At 47.0% G+C, this 19,034-nt stretch overlaps 1 long non-coding RNA gene across 2 annotated transcripts; it reads left to right on the top strand.

Annotated features, from left to right (window-relative positions):
• The first annotated feature begins 4,531 nt into the window (after window positions 1–4,531).
• On the top strand, window positions 4,532–15,014 carry LOC146600494 (uncharacterized). Of its 2 annotated transcripts, XR_014897775.1 has the most exons (3): window positions 4,532–4,668; window positions 10,652–10,846; window positions 14,610–15,014. It is a non-coding gene; the product is annotated as an uncharacterized LOC146600494 (long non-coding RNA). The 2 variants fall into 2 exon arrangements; XR_014897774.1 differs by lacking the exon at window positions 14,610–15,014 and having other exon boundaries at window positions 10,652–11,335.
• The last annotated feature ends 4,020 nt before the right edge of the window (window positions 15,015–19,034 follow it).

The raw sequence follows: 19,034 nt of genomic DNA, 5'->3' as shown, positions 1-19,034 counted from the left end.
TATTAAGCGTTTGGCCGTTCTTACAGAGCTGCCGCAGAGAGGAGAAAAGCTTTAAAACTTGATAGGATTTAAACGTCGTAAAAGGGGACAGGGAGGGTTCGTGTTTTYGTGCCAGCGAAGACAGTAATGGTGCTCCAGTCTTGTTCGTGGCATAGCTATCTGCGGCTGAGCTTTCTCAGCGTCCCCTGAAAAACTCATTTTTGTAGTTGCTGCCTTTCATGTTCTTGAACAACCTAGCCAAAAARCTAAAAAATAATTCTGTTGGCTGGTAGAGCCTGATTTTTATCTAAATTTGGTTGGGGCGGCATGCAAGGTGGCCGTTTTAAAGCAAGTCTCAGTCGCAGGAGGTCTGCGATACAACTGTGTGTTAGCAAATTGAACTAGAAAAAATACGAGCTAGAGAAGCGTTTTTGCTGGCGCTTGGGCCAGGCCAGGTGCCTTGCTGGCTTCCCGCTTCGCTGCGCRCGGCAGCCGCCGGCTTGGCGGCACCCAGAGYGCCGGAGCAGGCTGCCACAGGGGTTGTGGMGTCTCCTTCTCTGGAGATACTCAAGGCCGGCCRGACGCAGCYCTGTCCAACATGCTGTARGTGACCCTGCTGAGCAGGGGGCTGGACTAGGTGATCTCCAGAGGTCCCTTCCAGCCTCAGCCACCGTGTGGCTCTAGGAGGTGACCAGCAAGGTGCCAGGAAGGGTGGCGGGGCCGGCACCGGCGTTGCCCAGGGTGGAGCGCGGCTGTGCGGGTGCCCCGGTCCGGGCTCGCCCCGTCCTCGTCCTTCTCGTTGTTGTCTTAATTTCTATTCATAATTATTCAGACTTTCCTTCAGCTTCAGGCTGGACAAAAAGGGCCAGGAGGAGGTTTCCCAAAAAAGGAGCCGCCCCCCTCTAGCAAGAGGGTGTCGTTTTAAAAACGATGTTCTAGCTGTTTGCTTTGCTCTGCAGCCTGAGTTTAGTYGACTCCGGGGGAGCGTCTGTCTTCCTGGAAGACAACCTTCCATCGGGCAAATCCGGAACCGAAGCCCTCCCGAAAAGCCTTCGGAGGGAGGAGCTGGAGGAGCTCTGGCTGTTGTGCGTGGAGGGGGCGAGGGGGGGAAGCAAAAGGCAGCCGCGCCGCTGCGCGGAGGGCGGCGGTGGTCGCCGGGTTCGCGCGTGGGACGGGGAAGCGGCAGCTTTTCCCGGCTGCGTCAGGCGCTTGCTATGTGGCACCACCTACGCCTTTGCCCACGCCATCTCCTCGCCCTCCTCGCCGCTCTTCCCCGCCTGACACCGTGCTGCCGCCGCGCTTCCTCGCGCCCGGCGCTCGCCGCCCCCGGCTCCCCGCGCGGCTCCTCCAGACCCGCCTTGCCGCTGCCCTGCCTCGGCTGCTGCGCTTTGCGCCCTGTGAAAGTGCCGATACTTCAGAGCGAAGCTTGTTTTGACTGATGAACGTGCAATAGATTTAAAGGCAAGAGCGTAGGTTATCTCTCTGGAGCTTCTTGAGGAAACTGAAAGACGCATTCAAAATATTGCAGTTTCTCTAAATCTGCATTTTTCCATCGAGCTCTGCTAGTTCAGAAGGGTCTCGGCAAATGCTCGTAATAAGGCGTCCCCAAGCGAACAAGGCTTTAGCAGGAGTCCGCTGAAGATGACAGCTGGGAAAGGCTGCAAGTGGTAGAGGTACAGAGCTCTGTGAGATTTCAAAAAGGAAAGGAGTTTCAAAATTCTGAATTAGAAAAAACACTTCTCTCAAAAATTGAATTTTGGAAACTTTATGTTTCAGAATTTTGAGGAAAAATTGCAGAATTTGTTGAGCGCGTAGGGATTCTTTTTTTTGCCACGATGGTATTTCGTGCAGGACACGTCACGTGAAAGCGGCACGTTACGTACCCCCCGATTCCTGGCGYGTTGTAAGGTGGCAAAAGAGCTGGAGCAGTTTTGGGTTTTTATTTTTTAATGGAGAGCAGCCGGCGCTTGATACCAATTAAACTCTGTTTCCTCGCAGAGAAAGCGCCTGCCGCTGGCGTTGCGCGGCGAGGGTTCGACGGCTTCCTTAGGGCGCGAGCGGGAGCCGCGTTGGTCCGGACGCGGAGCCTGGGCCGGGAGGGCCTGGCGGCGGGCAGGGGGCCGGCACGCAGGAGCCCGAGCCCCCGMGCGCACCGGCTTTCTGACCTCCAACATCTCGGCCAGGATGCTGCAGGAGCCAGGAGGACGGCTCCCTGCGCCCACCTTTGGAGGCCTCGGGGAGCCCGGCCAACCTCTGAGGACAACCTGCAAGTGTGGTCCTTGGTGCCGCAAAGGCTGCAAATCCGTGATTTGCAAGGACGCTGTATTCTTTCRCTGGCTGTTTAAGAAGAATATCGTTCAACAAACAGTAGTTGAATGCATTTACGTCAAGTTAAATCATTCCTTTTAGAGGTTTAGTTGTCAGGTATTCATTAGAGCGTGTTTCACATCAAAACGATAGTCACTAATACAGTGAAAACATCTTTTATAGCTTTCAGGATTTTTATGCTGTGTTACATAAATGCCAGATCTCCACTGGTACAGAAAGTTCTTCCCGGACCTACATAGTTGGCATGAGACAGTTTTCACCTGCTTTGAAGAGACGGGTGCTATACACCAGTGCCGTGTGTGGTAGGAACRAGGCTGTTGATGAAAGTCTTCTGGGTAAATGGGACGTGATGGCCTGTATCTGCAAATTCAGTGCAGCGTGCTGACACTTGCTGCAAACTGTTTTCAACCCTGAAAATACCAAAACTGGAGTTTACCTTTTCTTGTCTCCATAAAGTGAAAATTATCATTCTAACTAATCTAACTGATCCCCACACCCTAAGTAACACRGCTAAAAAATAGTTCTGTTCCTAGGCCTAGGAAGTCAAAGGTGAGTAGCAATCTGGATACTTAAAATTTGGGTTGCCTGGGCACTTCTGAGAACCTGACTGATGTAGAGGGCCACTCGATCTCCATCAGGTAGGAGCTAGTCCTTTTTCCCAGACCCCCAGCCCGGAGAAACCCGCTGTCACCGTGCGCAGCCTGAAAGCGTGGTTTGCTGGAGGGAGTCGCCACGGTGGAAGCGGCAGCACCGGGAAGCTCGCAGCAGTGGTGGCAGCAGCACGCTCCGTTCCCTCTGGAAATCAGGCAGGAGCCTGAACATGGAGCGAGGCATGAGTCTGATGGTATTTTGTGTTTATTGGAAAAAGAGACATTATTCCCGTTTCTCTGCTGGCTGCTCTTTTATACGTATTGCAGGAATGTAGTTGTAATCCTAGTTATAAACCACAGGAAGGTGTTGCAGTGTTAGCCAAGGTGGTCCTTTGGGCTAGTTTCATTGGGTGCGTGCCCCTTTTTTAACTGAGAAAAGCTATGATGTATGAAAAGGAGAGATTGCATCATTTAAGATGAAAAATGAGTTGTGTGTGTGTGTGTAACAAAACTGGTCCACAGGCACAGCCTGCTGGCTTTGGGGGATAGTGCACAAGGAATTTCTTCAGTGCAAACGCAAAACTTTCCACAGTGTTCTCCTGCCCTTTTATAAGTTATGTTCATTTGTTTCCACAGTGTATATCTCTCCCTTTTKTTTCACTTCTGAAAACAGAGGAAGTGATCTAGGGGTTGCTAAGGTGGGATTTGCAAAAGCCAGGGAATTACCTGAGCAGTGGGACTTCTGCAGCAGGTGCCAGTGCTTTTGAAAATCTGTTGACCAGATCTATATAAGAATGACTTTACAGTGACCATAGCTGAAGTGGCTAAGATTTAAAGTAAGTAGGTCGTATCTGACGCGTCTCTGTGCCCTACAGAAYGAAGCAACGCTGCAGGCTTAACTGTTCTCAGAATTTTCCATGCAAAGAAAATTACCAGAATAGCTACAGTAAAAAAAAAAAAAAATCTTTGACTTATTCTGGGATTCCTCCCAGATGCCCCATGCAATGACTGCCTCCATATGATTTTCTACAAAAAGAAGAAAAAAAAAAAAAAGGCATTTTCTTCCAGAACAGTGGAAACAAGGTCCCTTTTATTGCTCGAATAAAATGTCTGTATTAGGAGCGAATCCAAGGTTGTTGCTGCAGTCAGGTGCCATATGTGGACAAGCTGCTGTCAGCAGCATGACGGAGATGTCGGSGAACTGTAAGTGTAATCCAAGTGTCTGGGCTTCGAAGAGCAAATACTAAGGCTCATATTTTGAAGGCCATAAGCAGTTACTAGCCATCCCATCTGAAACCTCTCAGGTAGACCTAACTTTGAGAAATGTTCACGTTTGGAAAGGGGCTGCTGGAAAGGGCAGGGTCGGCCGGCGGCGCGCGGAGCTGTCGGTGAAGCCCCGCGCTTCGCCCGGGAGGCGAGCTGCGTTTCCCCTTCGCTGCTGCGCGTCTCTGCTTCCAGCGCTGAGSACCCTTGGTGGCCTCCAGGCTTTCCTGGCTCCTCGGAGGACGAGAGCCTGCAGCAAAATACGCTGCCCAATTCRCTCTCTTTTGGAAAAGAGCTCAACGCCTCTAAGGGAAAAATTGCCGTTAAGTCGATGACTCACCTTGCATTCACCCTCTTCCCCCATCCCGTGACCATAGCAGCCCTTCCGGCTGCTGAAAGTGCCTTTGGACGCTACGACCTGGGGGCTGCGAAGCCTCTGTCCCCTTCGCGTGCGYAACCCATTTCTATCCCGTAAGGAGGCCTCTGCTTGCGCGAACAAACCTCTCCGGTACGCRCTCTCGGAGGTAAAGCGGGACAGTTCTGCGCGCCGCGGTGGGGGAGGCCGGGGCTCGCGGCCGCCCCAGCTGCAGTATCAGCTTGTCCTGCAGGCTGTGCCTGCGGACAGCTTTTCTCCCCGGGCGCGCCGAGGCCTGCAGCTGGCGCCTGAAAAATGACTTCTCTCGGGTTACATCAGGGAAATTATTATCGCCCTCAAACTCGTATAAACCTGTAACGAGCTGATAACAGGGGATGGTAAAATAGCCCCAGTAAAATAATCAGCAAGTACAATAATATCCCTAATAATCCATGCGAACATATGTTTGTGTATATTTTGCARTATTTCATGCAATGCCAATAGTGTGCTGTGGACTTCAAGGACCTGGGAGACARATCTCTGCCCGGCAGCACCTGCGTGCAGGGGCAGGGCAGCAATCGAAGCACATAATATTATTGCTCAAACATAAAAACCGTATTATCGATTGCGTCATTAACATTGGCGAGGGCTGGCAGGCTTTCTGCGCCTGGGGTTTCTGTTTCTTGGTTCGCTTTTCATGCCAAAAGCTCCTTACAGTGACCATGCCTGAGAACGGGCCCGTTTTTGGTCTTCCTGAAATCTGTGAGAAGTCCCGGCTGACTTTGGCATTAGAGCGGGGAAGGGGCTACGCCTCGCGCTGCCGAGCGCAGCGCTGSCTCAGACCCGGCACGCACAGCAGGAAGTACACGAGCTGCCTCAAACACTTTGAGTTGTCTTGCAACAGGTTTTACTTCGTTTTGCGTAAAGGCTTCGCTGCTGTATGGTAGAAGAAAACGAGCTCAGCCTGTGCCATCGCTGCCAGGCTGAGCCTGGACAGCCTGGCCGGGCTGGGGGGGAAAACAGATCCCGGGATGCTGAAGGGAGAGCCCACGACGTGCTGTCTTTGCCAGCGCTCGCCAGGGACACCTAGAAAGAAGATGACACGTAGTAAGAGTACGTCCTACAAGATGGACAACGACTAAAGCAGGCAGAAGCTGCAAGGTGATGAATCTCRTCTCACCTCTTCAGCTAACGCCGTTTCTCTTCCGGTGATGTTACTCCAAGCAAATGCTCTTGGGGTTTAAGCAGCCACCACATAACTAATGGGCAAACGGGATTTCAGCCTCGAAAGCGAGCCGTCTCCAGGCTGAGGAAGGCTCAAAGACTCCCTCGAATTGCATTGCACAGCAGARTGGCTTGCCTTTCTAGCTCGAGCTGTCAGCCTTTAAGCAGATAAATCATAGGCCTATAGAAAAATGACTAGGGATATTGCTAATCGCGTACAAAGAAATGATAAATCCTGTTATTGTACTATTCTAAATTAGTTGATGTTTGCCAGCTGCTTCAGCAGAGAAGGTTGAATGCTGCAGGTACACTCAGGTCACCTGCTCGCTGCCCTCAGCTGCTGCAGAGAATGATCATCTCTGTCATGTTCCTTCAACTCTTTCTTGAACRTGCCCTAAACTGAAAATTTGGGCAAATGCTTAATCACCTTTCTACAGCAATCAGTGAGGTATTAATCACTAAGACCTTATGGGTTAGGATGCTTGCTGCAGAATAGCTTTATCCAGTGCATCGCCCCACGTGCAGAGCCAAGCAGCCGCTTACGCCTCTGTGCTGACCCACGGCTGGCCTGGAGGGAGCTGTGGGTTTGAAGTCTCAGGGGTTGGACACCCAGGCCTGCACTCGCGGGGTGGCAGCGTGCCGCCCTGGTGCTCTGCGCGCGCTGGGGCCAAGGAGCCAGGGCCCAGCTGCCTCAAAACTCGGCTCCGCGCGGGGTACGCTTTGAGGGCGCTTTCAGCGTTTTCCATAACACCTGTGTCGCCGCGATGCCGAGCAAGCGCGGACGGGGTCCGAGCTTGGTGGGGCTGAGCGCTGCACGACCGCGTGATGAAGAGTCTTCAGTCCGTGGCTGGTGTGCAGAGCTAGTTATACAAGCACTACGCAGTCTCGGCACTGTTTGGGTTATTTTTTTTAATGGTGAGGCCCGTTGGCGTTCAGCAAAGGAAAAAAGAGGCTTTCTGTTCTTCCTCTCTCCAGCGTGATGCTGGTACCATAGACACCGGAGCGTAGGTCTGTTTTTGCAATGAGGAGTAAAGAGGACGGGACGAGCACGGGAAAGCCGAGCRCAGAGCTTTACCATATATGGGAACTGCTAGAAAGCGCAGGTCTTCAGCGAGCCTCTTTTCTGCAGAGAAACGCRTAAAGCAATGTGGTGATGTGTCATAAAGTAGTCGGCGCAGACGGCCAGAAAAACAACACTCCTTTAAATAGCTTTGCAAAACTTCAAGGTGTGGAGGCCACGGGCATTCAGAAGAGCAGTGGAATAGGTGCAATCATGCTGAACAAAAATCTGCAAGTTTGCCTCCATCATAACACCTCTTTTGCAGAGTCTCTGTTGCAACCCCATAACCTCAGCAAGCCCTCCTCAGCTGGAAACTATAAAYGCTGTTGGGACTATCAGGCACTTCCAGCTGGGTGGAGGGAGCTCTCTGYAGTTCCTTCCCATCTGCTTAGGAAACATTCCTGGCCGCATCTCCTGGTCTCTAGCTCGTCTCCCAGTCGTGGCTGTCACCTCCAGCTCCTGGGCAGGACAGGTCCTGCTGTGGTCAGTAAGAGGCCAATTGACCCCGTGTCTGAGGGGAGGTCAGGCTGGGATGTGCCCCTGTCGGCTGTGATTGCCTTCCCCAGTTAGCCTTGTGTTAGCGAGAGCTGCATCCGATCAAAGGCGTTTGCAAAGACTGCTGCCTCAGCAAACGAGGTAATGCTTGTTTTTTAATTAACACAGCAAGTGGCTACGAAACGTTCCTGAAATCTTCAGGCAAACAGACACTGACAGCAACAATTTTGCCTGAAATGTAGTCAATCTAAATAGATTTGTTAACGTCTGCCATGCAGCCACGTGACTTTGCTGGGCTTTGGCTTTTCGGCCGCCACGAAGCAGYGGTTGCGGGTGATTGCTGAGCTGGGATTTAATGAGCCGGAGCCTTGGCACAGAGGTACAAGGTCGTCTTTGTGCCTACGGCCATCTCCCCACGCAAAGCACCGTGGCAATGTTCCAGCCCCCAGGGCTACTCATGCTTCCTCCACCACCGTGATTGCAGGCGAGTAAAGCTTTCTGGCAGGCAGAAACTGAATTTGCAAAGTACCTGATGCAGGGAAGTTCCCTTGCTCAATTTAGCCAAGAAGGGCTAAAACTGAGAAATAACTGCAGGCTTGCCATGAGTGGGCTGTCATCCAGCACAGGCGCTTCCCTGGCCCAGCGGGCTGCTAACGCCGGCTGCAGAGCAGGCACGAGCTGGGCCGGGGTCTCCGGACACGTCGAGAGCTCAATCAGCCCCTCTCCTTTGGAGTTAGAGCAGCTCCTGGAAGAGGATGCCCCTGAGGAGGGGTTTTAGTGCAGACTGTCACCAAGGCTCCGAGCCTGGTTAGGACTTTCAGGGGGAGCCAGTTCCGGTCCTGAATACCCCTGAGCGCAAGTGTCCATCCAACATGCGAGACACATATGTCACATGTAGCGCTTAAGGAAGTCTTGCATGGTCTGACAGCGCTCAACCAGCTCGTCCTGTCTTCCCTGCTGTGAGCTTACGCTGGGCCGGGCCGAGAGCAGAGCTGCAGAACCCTGCCCCAAGGTAAGCTCACAGCTGCTCCTCCAGCTCAAGTGCGAGCTATCTTTGGATAGGGCTTTGAAAGTCAAGAGTTCAGATTGTGCAGCTACGTTACATTTGGAGGGTTCTTGCAGTTGCACATGATGATGTGTTTCTCCTGATTTTAATAGCTTATTTAACTCACACAAGGAGGAAAAATATTTAAAAGAGACATTACAGATGAAGGACACAACAGTAATTCATGATGTGATGTAGCAAAACACAGGTGTTAATGACATAGTCAGTCATCGTGTATTTTGACTGTATGTTTCAAACACAGGTGGCTCTGAACAGTGACCAGGATGCTGCTGCAGGTGGRATGCCAAACTCTTGGATCAGTGAGATCCAAAGAAACTGTGTAGAAGGGGCAGATTTATGTTTCCCTGCGACACGTGGCATTGCCCATGAGTAAAGCTCAGTGTCGCRTATGTGGTGTCACTTCTGTTATGTATTTGGACACAGCCTGTGCTCTCAGTATGAGCGTTCCTGTTTTTCCTCTCTGAAAAACTCTTTGAGACGGGGACACGAGCCCTGTGCGTGGTAGATCCTCCTTCCTGGTGAAGCTCCTTCTGGGTCCATCTGCAGCCTACGCATGTAACTGGCACGGGGGCTGTGGGAGCCCTGGAGAGCAGCTGGGGTATTAATGTCACTGCCGCAAGGGGATGGCRAAGCGCGGCTCGGCAGCTTGTGTTTGCCTGCGTGTGCACCTGAGCTCGGTGCTCGGGGGCTCTGAGGAGCAGCGGCTGCTCTACCTTCCTCTGGTAGCCCGGGAGGCCTCCTGCCTCACCGTAGCTCTTTCCTGTTACCTATCATTGCCGTACGCTTGCTCCAGAAACAGCATGTGTTCTCTCTGCTCTGTGCTTTTTTCTTTTCATGTTTAAGTTTAATCAAAATCCAGGGAGTCTGGGCCCGACCTTTTCCTGCGTGCTGGCACGGTTTCTTCCGTCCTTGCTCCCGAACCTCTCYGCCCTGCGTCCTGCTGCTGCGTCTGAGGTCTCTGCTCCGCCGTCCGACTAACGTGGCCCCGTCGCGCGTACGTGCGCCTCGAGAGCCCGACTCCTCAGCTGGCCGCGCTCCGCTGCTGCACGGCTGCCGGAGGCTGTGGCTCCGGTTTCGGTATCGTCGTTTTGCAGGATGCCAGCAGCTTTGACCGAGCGTCGGTTTCRTGGCGCGACGCTCAGCGCTACGCTAACGCTGTCCCCGTGCCCGCCACGTTCCCCTGCTCAGCGAGGCTGGGGCGCAGCGGCGTAGGCTGCGGACGAAGTCCGCGCGGCTCCGCGCGGCCGACTGCGCGGCACGACGCCGCGCTTCGCCCCGGCGCCCGCTGTTGGAGTTCGGCGAAGGTCTGCGCGCGGAGCTCCTCCGAGCGGCGGCGGCGGGAGGGCCCTCAGGGCCCGGCAGGAGGCTCCGCACGCGGGCGGGCTGCGGCCTCGCGCCGTGGCCGTGCCCAGGACACCCCCTTCTCCAGGGTGCCTGCCGCCCCCGCCCCTGCTCCGGCCCCGCATAAMGGGTGACGGGCTGCTGGACCATTTAAAACCAGTCCGCTCGGCGCCTGCGGGCCCCCCGCCAGCTGAAGGGGCAGCGGCACACGGGCCTAAAAAATGAAAACGCACGAGGGATAGGAAAAAAAGACCAGCAAGAAAGCACGGCCGTAACGCTGCCAAAGATGCTCAAAGATGCCGCTTGTTCTCCTCCCGGAAACGTTTAAGTATGTAAGTCCGGTTGCCCTTCAAGTCTGGGGGGTATGATGCACAAATGAGCCAARTATTTGGAAAATTACTGGCAACGTTCCCTTACGCAAATCTTTCTGCTTTTCCTGAAATACAGAGTAATTGCACTGCTCTGGTGGATGTGTCAGTTCCTCAACTGCATAAGCTAATGGTTCTTGCTATACAAATCAGTATGTATGTGTAAATTAACATTTCCCTGTTTGTAATTAAAAAAAAGGGTATAATCTCTGTATTCCTGATGCTCTTAGAAGGCTATGACTCACTAGCATGTGAATTTTGATTGATTATTTCCAGTTCTGGTAATCATTAACAACAACTGGTAGTTTAAGAATGACTTTTTAATTCAAAGGGTAGAGTTTATCTAGCTTTTTAGTAAGGTAGATTAAGCCACACTGAGAACTTACTGCCTTTATCTCTTCAATCCTACTGCTGTATACAGGAGCAGTATGTTTTACTGCTCATGTTCTTTCAGCCCTGAATTCCTCCTTTAGTATTAATAAAATATGTTGACATACCAAACAACGCAGCCAGTAAGTAAAGCAGAACAAAATGACTCACCATGTTAAACTATTTTTTTACATCATGCTTTTTCTATTACAGTACATCGGAAGACATACTAGGAGATGCAAATTTAAGACAGAAAGCCAGAGGAAAATCTGCAGAAAGGTGGAAGTTACCAGATGATATAAACTGAAGATGAATTGTATAACTGCACGAGAATACACATAATGAAAGTCCAAGAAATAAAACAAATGTAACTTCTTGATTAAACGTAACTATGACAGGAGAATAGTCGTAAGTAATGTATTGCCATCTTCATTTTGAGCATTTTCCCAAATTGGCTTTCTGTTCATTTTCAATACTAGATTTTTAGATTCTCTTGAATGTGTAAATTCCTAACAATGAAAAGAATAATTTGTATTATCCTTTGTTAATATAACAGCCTRTAGCAGCCTAATACAACAAATATTTTGAATGTTGTGACTGCCACTAAGAATATTATTTTCACTTTAGAACTATCGCAGTGAAATCCATAACTAAGTATTTTCTCTTTTGCCGGTGAACATGGAGATGCTTCATGTAAATTAGAGAAGGTAGTTTTTGTAAAGTAATTGGCAAATACAGAAATTTATTATTGTATTTATCCCTGTCAGTTTTGGAAGGACTCTGTAAGAGCATCTTGGTGCAGCTCTCTGTGAATATTGAAAATAATTTTTCTATCCTGTACAAATCTCATGTAATGTTAATACTTTGGAAATACAAAAGCACTTATCCAAAAGTGTATCAAGAGAGATGGAGAAGTTTTTTTATTCTTATTTGTGAATATCTCTTAGAAACCGTCACAAGAGTTGCTGCTGTAGCCAACCAATATAGATTCCAGAAAGATTCAGAACACTTATTTGTTGTAAAATGTCTAGCAAATGCCCTAGCCACCCCAGAAAATCTTCATAGGATGCAATGGATTTTATACCTGGTATAACCAAGTGGAAATATGCCTTAAAATTGGCATTCAGGATGTCCTTCTTACCAAGTTAGAAGCCGGGCTTAAGTTTTTCTCAGTTGTCTTGACTGTCTTCAGTTAATACAGTTTTTATTTGCAACACTTCCAGGATGTTGCGARTGTGCAGGAATATGGAGACACTTGTCCTCTCCTGAGAATTTATAATTCTGCAACAGACGTGATGCAATAAGTCAAACCTGAGGAAGAAGTAGAAATGTGGCTGGATGATGTTTTCCTAACTACAGATACATGGATATTTATAAGTATCTATTTTGGATACCTATTGGCCCAAAATACATTGCATAGTTCATTTTGCCCATGTTCTCTTAAAGTCTTCTTTTAGAGCRGAGTATTTTCCCTAGCACAGCCTGGTTCTGATCTCGTCGTTCAGATATACTAGCTCCCTTTTGACTGTGTTTTAGCAGAGTTATTCCCCAAGTGTCTAAGGGGAGTTTAGGATAAAGCAGCAAATACAGTAAGGAGTCTGAAGATAAAATTTTTATCAAGGGGGCTCCTGGTAGACTCCACTAGATTTGTTCTTGACTTAGGCCCATGATGTCTTGGATAATTATTATAGAGTATTATAAGGTTATTTTGTGCGCAAGTATGTTACAGCATGAGGGATGCTCAAGCAATTCCACAACTGGTTGTATTTCCTCCTAAAGTTGGTATCACCATGCTATCCAAACAGCGGGCTGATTTGGCTTCTTGCTTCCTCAGAAGGGTATCTAGTTGGCTGAAGCTGCGTTTGTTTATCAAGCTACCAAATGAAACTTTATCTAAATATTCAAAATATCCAAACACTTGGTCATCATTTAAATATTGCCTGTGACAGGAAGGCCATGAAGTCTGTTGTTTGGACAACATCCCTTTCCTGTGGTACAAGGTCAACGATACAGATAGAAAAAAAAATGAAAACTTCTTGGCTACTGTTCTTCTTTTGAGCCAGGTTGTTTCGCTCATGTAATTCACAGCGTGACCCAATTAAACAGTTGCCTCTGAGCAACTGTGAGGGGGTGATAAGCTATGGTATGTGTGTGGGAACAAATGACTTTGGCACCAGAGATAACGTAATGTGAGAAATGCTCCACATTTCAACCGCAGAACCCGGTCAGTCAAGGCAGCAGCCTGCATAATTCGGCCTGGTACTGCTTGGAGAGGAGACTCTGCCGAGCAATAAGAATATGACTTACAAAGCTGAGGTTTATTCCTTGTGCGTATTTCCATCAACTCTGAGCACTCCTGACTTTGGTGAGAGTTGTTACGAGCCTGAAGTGTCTGAAGAGATGGAGCGTTATGAAGCAGTTGACGATGACATGAGGATATTCTGTGACAGCGGTTAGCTTTACACAAGCAAAAATCTTGTGCTTTCACTAAGTGTACTTACACTCACCTCAAATGTATAACTTCTTGCTATGCCATATGCATATAAGCACTAAACTTGTTAGAAACGTGCTTAATCCGTGCTGGTGTATAAGCTTGATTATTCCTTTTTTTCTAATCTTTGAATGCAGTTTCATAAACGTTCGGTCACCACTGGCCTGCTGTTGTGAAGCTGTTCTAAAGTTCTTGTCTAAATATTAAATAACCTTGGCCTATAATGGAACATTGTGTGCTACCGGAATTGCTGCTGGTCTGTAGTCACCAGAAACATTCAGTCGGACTCGCCTGCTGGCGCTGGAAGCGCCTGCTTTGTTATGCTTCCTTGCCTCCTCCGCTTTACCTGCTTCACCGAGTTGGGCATTTTATAAAGACACAGTTAGGAAAAAGAATAACCCTCCTTCAAGGCAACCGCATTCAATGATTAGAAAATGCTGAACGTTGTTGCATTAATCTGTATGGGATTGTTTAAGTCAAGAGAAGATTCACAGCAGATGCAAAGGAAAGCTGAGCCCTAAATCACCTGAAGCGTCCGTTCTTCTTCCCTAAGTGCTCCAACACAAATATTTGTGTGAGAAAGTAACAAAAATACCAGGGCAGAAGGAAGCAGTGTGTGGTTTTTGCTACGCTGATTATTAGTCTGCTATTTCAAAGGTAATGATTTTTTGTTGGTATGAGTGTTATTCTCTGCGCTCTCACAAAGTGGTTTCTATGGAGCTCCAGAGGACCCTTCTGGAGGCTGGAGACTCTTTAACTGTTTGCATTACTGCTTGTGTTGAGAAAGCATCCAGTAAAGGCTGGCTGCTTGTTTTGCTGGCTTTTTTTTTTTTTTTTTTTTTTTTTTTTTTTTTTTTTTTTCCCAGGATGGATAGCCCTGCTCCTAAGCCTTGTAGGCTTAAATTACATGGCTACAAGTAATTTCAATGTAAATTCATGAGAGGGTTAATGAATAAATGAAGAGAGGGTTTTCCCACTTGAGAGTGTTAAATGGGTTTGACTTGTGTTACTTTGCCTTACAGACTGCATTTCTCCAAGTGCCTTTTCATATGGCGCTTGAATTTGCAGCTGAACACAACCATTTTTGGAGCAGGTGTGGCTGTGGYGCACTGTCCTCTGGTTCACTTTCAGGCTTGTGTGGCACACTCCTGCCTGCAGATGTGCCCAGGCAGCCAGCTACGGCCTGGCTCTGCTTGGCTTAACACCTGCTCCGCCAGCTTGTGGTCAGCCAGAGCGTTCTGACCTTCACGTACGTGCAGGCCTGCAATTACGCACCCGTTTTTAAAAGCAGGTAGAAGTGAGTTCATACACTCGCTTGAGCAGCCTGTTATTCTACCCCCGTGCTCTCATACGCACAGCCGATGCAGACATCTGGGGTATGACGGACCAGCTGCACGATACTGTCACTTGTTTCTACTTCCTGAGCTAAAGCAAGGTTACCAGCATTAGTATTTGAGGATAAGGAACAAGAACGGAAGATGCAGTTTTGCTTCCACTTCCTGGCTTGCTATGGTATCCAGAACTTCACTGCATTTTTTTCAAATGTTGCCTGAGTTGTGTCAAATATAACTGTGTCCAGAATGCATTGTTTTTGTGACATTACAATTTAGACATAAGTACTTTAGAGCAAATATTTTGCAGCAGCTTTGATGCTTCAGGAGATACCTCTCTCGTGTGCAGGCTATCGGCTTCTAAAGGTGAAGGTTCTGACATGCAAAGAATTTCACATCTGACGATCGCTATATGCAACACTGCACATGAGGAAGGACTGTGCTGTCTCACTGGAGAATGTTAAAGGAAACTGATTCCCCAAAATAGTAATGGGAAGAATTTGTGGGTAACAGACCAAACAAGGAATAAATATAATTCAGAAATTATGAGGTATGTAATTTGTTCAGGTAGTTGTGGAAGAAATTTCRTCCCCAGTCTGTCTGGTAGACATATGCAGAAGTAAAGAATTAAGATTACTTTTAACATTAAAACTGGAATAACTTTATAAAAAATGCCCAGATTCATATAGTCACATGGCTTCCCATTTGATGTTATAGGTGGAAAAGGCATAGCAATTTATGTTTTTTAGTGTATAATCAGTGCACTGCCTGTGCATCATTGTTCCCTACAGATCTTGAGTGCGTTGTTCAGTTTTATCTTAAATAAATCTAATTCAATTCTTTCCCCTCTAATACCTCTTTTCATCATTTAATTTCAAAGCAGTTAACAAACSAGGTCAATATTGAAAAACCGGCCATGGAAAAGTAAGCAACCAAGACACCCAGTGAGTGCCAMGAGTGGGGAATAAACTTGTGTTTCCTGAGCCTCTACAGTTATCCAGTGATTTTCAGTGGCAGACAAACTTCCCTAATACTCAGGTTAGGAAATGAGACAAAACAGAAGTATTTTAGTATTATCATTTTGTTAAAAGACTGTTTTTGTATTTTTATTATTTTCTTTCCAGTTTATGCAAAATCAACTGCAATTCTGTAGCTTTTATGAGTTTCCTTGATTTCATCCCACAACTGAGGTCATCCTCAGTAAAAGGAGGAGGAGTATCAACTGGTAAGATTGAATATCAATCAGTAAGAACCAACACAAAAGGATGGATGATCTTTGCAGATCACCCTTCTCTTACTTGCTTCCTCTCAGTCACGCACATTAAMAGAACATCGTATGTTGTCTGTTAATCATGCCAGGAATGTCTTTGGCTCTTTCAGTCTCTCTTCATGTCTGTCTCAGCACATTCTCTAAATATTTCTGTTGTTCTCCTTTGAATTCATTCGTTACTGCCTATATTTGCCTGGAATGAGAGTGATGAGAAATAAGCTATGATCTYGTTGATGCACCACACTTGGAGATGATTCTGAATTTTCACCATTGCTTGTCACTTTAGRTCACTCTCTCAATTATTACCTCTCAGGTAGATTATTCCTCTGAATCTTTCCTCCTCGTTGGATTTCTGAACTACTATGCCTGAATGTTTTAACCCCTATTTCTTTAGTTTAAATAGTAACTGTAGTTACTGCTAACGCTCCTCTGCTCAGAGGAGGCCGTTCCGTACCCTCCGTATAACCCAGTATGGARTGGTTCTTGCAACCAACCACCTCCTGCCTGAATCGATACCAAAATGTTATCACAAGTACAGTATGTTAGCCTCACAACAGGAAAACGTACTTTTAGAAACAGTATTGCTTGAGGCAGTAGAAATACCTGAACAGAGTCAAGATCGCAGCATCTGGTCCTTCGTTCTCTTTTGGGAAAGCATTACCCAGTAACAAATGAAATGAAGCCAGYGTAACCATCTAAAATAGCAAAGTAAACAGTTCATGTCGTAGTCAAGATAATCCTTAATTTCTGCTGCTTATCTGAGATCTGCCTTGCAGATCTGATGGGAGGATTTAACCTTCCTGAAAGCTGTTATCAGTGTTTGTGCTTGAACTGGGAAGACCTCTTTCCACCTGCTTTTCAGAGCCCTTTCTCTTAGAGAATTAATCCATACCCATTTTAGAAAGAAAGAATCTCTGAACTATGGATTATTTTCAGAGGGATAYGCTGCAAATATTTTTCTGCATTACCGATTAAGGAAAATGCTTTTTAAAATGGCCWTTTAAAAGATCCATATTTGTTTTTATTGAGCAACGGTGTCATCTTAAATAGTTTCTCTTAATTTGTCTTACAAAGATACATGTAAAATTGTGGAAATTAAAAAAGAATTGTTTGCTTATGGCTACTGCAGTTGTGTAATCAAGTCAGAAAATAAAAGCTRTAGGGAATTATAATTACCTATTTCTTTGCACTACATGGAAACTGGTTTTGTAATTTTCTGTTTCTCTTGGGATGCCATGTGAAACACACAACGGCAGAGCAGATGGCCCATCTTCTACTTCTAAAAAGACAAGTAATACTCTGTTCAAAAGGGAAGTCTAGAAGGGGTTTCACAGAGATACAGACYAGCCCAATCTAGCATCTGGATCAAAACAAAAATCTGAGTAAGTTTAATAGGTTTAATGTATAACACTTTTCACAAGCACACAGCTGTATTTCTGATGTTATCCTTACTGTGTTTCCTATGGCCTATCTTAAAAGRAAAAAAATCCACCTTTAAATTAAGAATCTCTAGTATACCTGTGCCTTTGGGAGGAGGGGAGGAGAAGCGTTGTGTGAAACTTCTTAAGCTTAGTAATAGTAAGATAAATTAGTGGTTACCTGAAGCATGCAGCAAAAGTTCTCAGAATAGGGAATGASTCACTTGCCCTTGAACTTTGTGAAACTGTATTTATCATATGCATTGTTCCCGAGTTGTGCATTTGTAGTTACACACTGAACAACCTCACATACAAGGCAATTTCCAGGGAGAGAAGTTGAGGATTAATTTCTTGAAGGAAAGTTTCAAGAAAAAGTTTGATGAAGAATGCTTGCATTGGGAGATTACTGATGTGAAGCTGATACTGAAAGGTTAAATAACGGAATAAAGCAATAACATATGAAGTAAAAAAAAAAAAGGAAATGAGTAAAATTAGAGTTCATATAGGGTCAGAAATGTGTAACACGGAGTACTGTTATGAGAGAAGTATTTTTATTGGTAACGTAGTACTTTTTTTTTCCTTTCCACAGTCTTATGAATAATGTTCTGAACGGAAACCAGWAGAGCAAGAAGAAAGACCTAGAACATGACATTTTGCAGTCTCCCCCCCCTTTACAGTGTAAGAGATGAGCTAGTCAAGCTTTTCAACCAGGTCAGTTGGTCACCAACTGGTTTGTGAAGTAGTGCTACTGTGGCACCAAAATTTCACCTTGGCAATGAAAATCAGCAGGGAATCTTTTAAGTGTCTGTAAGACTGTGTGTTCAGTTACTGACCAGGTAGAAATGTGCTTTCCGTCTCTGATCTTAGAATAGTCATCCCTGCAGAGAGAATGGAAAAGAGGCTTGAGATACCTCTCTTCCACGTTTAGAATATTGTAAACAATGGAATTTAAAAAAATGTTTCTTTGAGAGAAATAATGAGTTGCAGGATGAAAGACGCAGTGATTGGCTTGCCAAAATGTCTTAGCAAATGGAAATCCATAGTTAGTTCCAGGAAACGTAATAGGTAACATAGTAAGTATGTGAGAAGTGTAGGTACTTTGCATTTTTGTATGTGAAGTAACTGTAGCACAAGATTACACATCCCACAGTGGTATTTCAAGTTTCCTTGTTCAGTGGGAAGTAAAACCACTCGTGCATTGAGGCTCATCTTATAGGCACAGATTATCAGCTGTCTTTAAATGTGCTTCCAAAAATTCTCATGGCTGTTATGATGATTTATTAGCATAGGGAGCTCCTGCGGGCATTTGTACTATGGTGTAAGCATAAGGAAAGGCTGTTCTGAATGTGAGTTTTGTTACGATTATTTGAACCTTCAAGTGTATAGACAAGCAACTAAACCAACTCCGTGTTCTACGTGGTTCCTTAAGAGCAATTTACTATGCTTAGGCAGCTGAAGCTTTCAGTTTGGAGAGCAGAAAATAAAGTATCAGCATCTCTAATGTGAAACACTTCCAGTCAGGTTTGCAGTAAGGCAATTTTAACTCAGAACGACAGCCTTCCCCTGAAAAAATAAACTCCAGGGCACAGCTAAATTGTTTGTAAGGCGTATTAGCAGTAGTTGAACTCTGAAAGTACCTACATTTTGGCTCAGAAACTTATGGTTCCTGAAAAGAGAGAAATCTTGCAGCAGTTTAAACACTGGCTTGTGCGTCAGCTTCMCTGACTGACAAAGAGGACACGGAGCTCTGGCCGGCTGCTGTTACTCGCGGTGGATGCAGTTTACCGACCCAGATCAGTACTCATCCCGGCCAAACTGAGCAACTGCTTATGCGAGCAGAAGTTTCGCCAAGTAACCGCACGGCCTGCAGCTTCCGCGATGCTGGGCACGGGCAGGCAGCGCGACAGGAGCTGGGGCAGAAGCTCGAGCGCGTGCCCGGAGGGACCCTGCTCCTCGCGCTGAAGCGCTCCGCGTTCCCCGCTGCACGCCCCGCTTCGGCCGCCGGCACGCCGCCGCTCCCGGTCAGCGGTTCGCCTGCGAGCRGGAGGCAGCGCGGTTTTCGCTCTGATAAAGCGCTCGACGGCAC

Source organism: Rhea americana, unplaced genomic scaffold (assembly GCF_003343005.1).
Source record: "Rhea americana isolate MKP2758 unplaced genomic scaffold, rheAme1 scaffold_12, whole genome shotgun sequence".
In the NCBI taxonomy this organism is placed as follows: domain Eukaryota; kingdom Metazoa; phylum Chordata; class Aves; order Rheiformes; family Rheidae; genus Rhea; species Rhea americana.
Note: the sequence above shows the minus strand (reverse complement) of the source record. Positions and strands in the feature narration are given on the sequence as shown.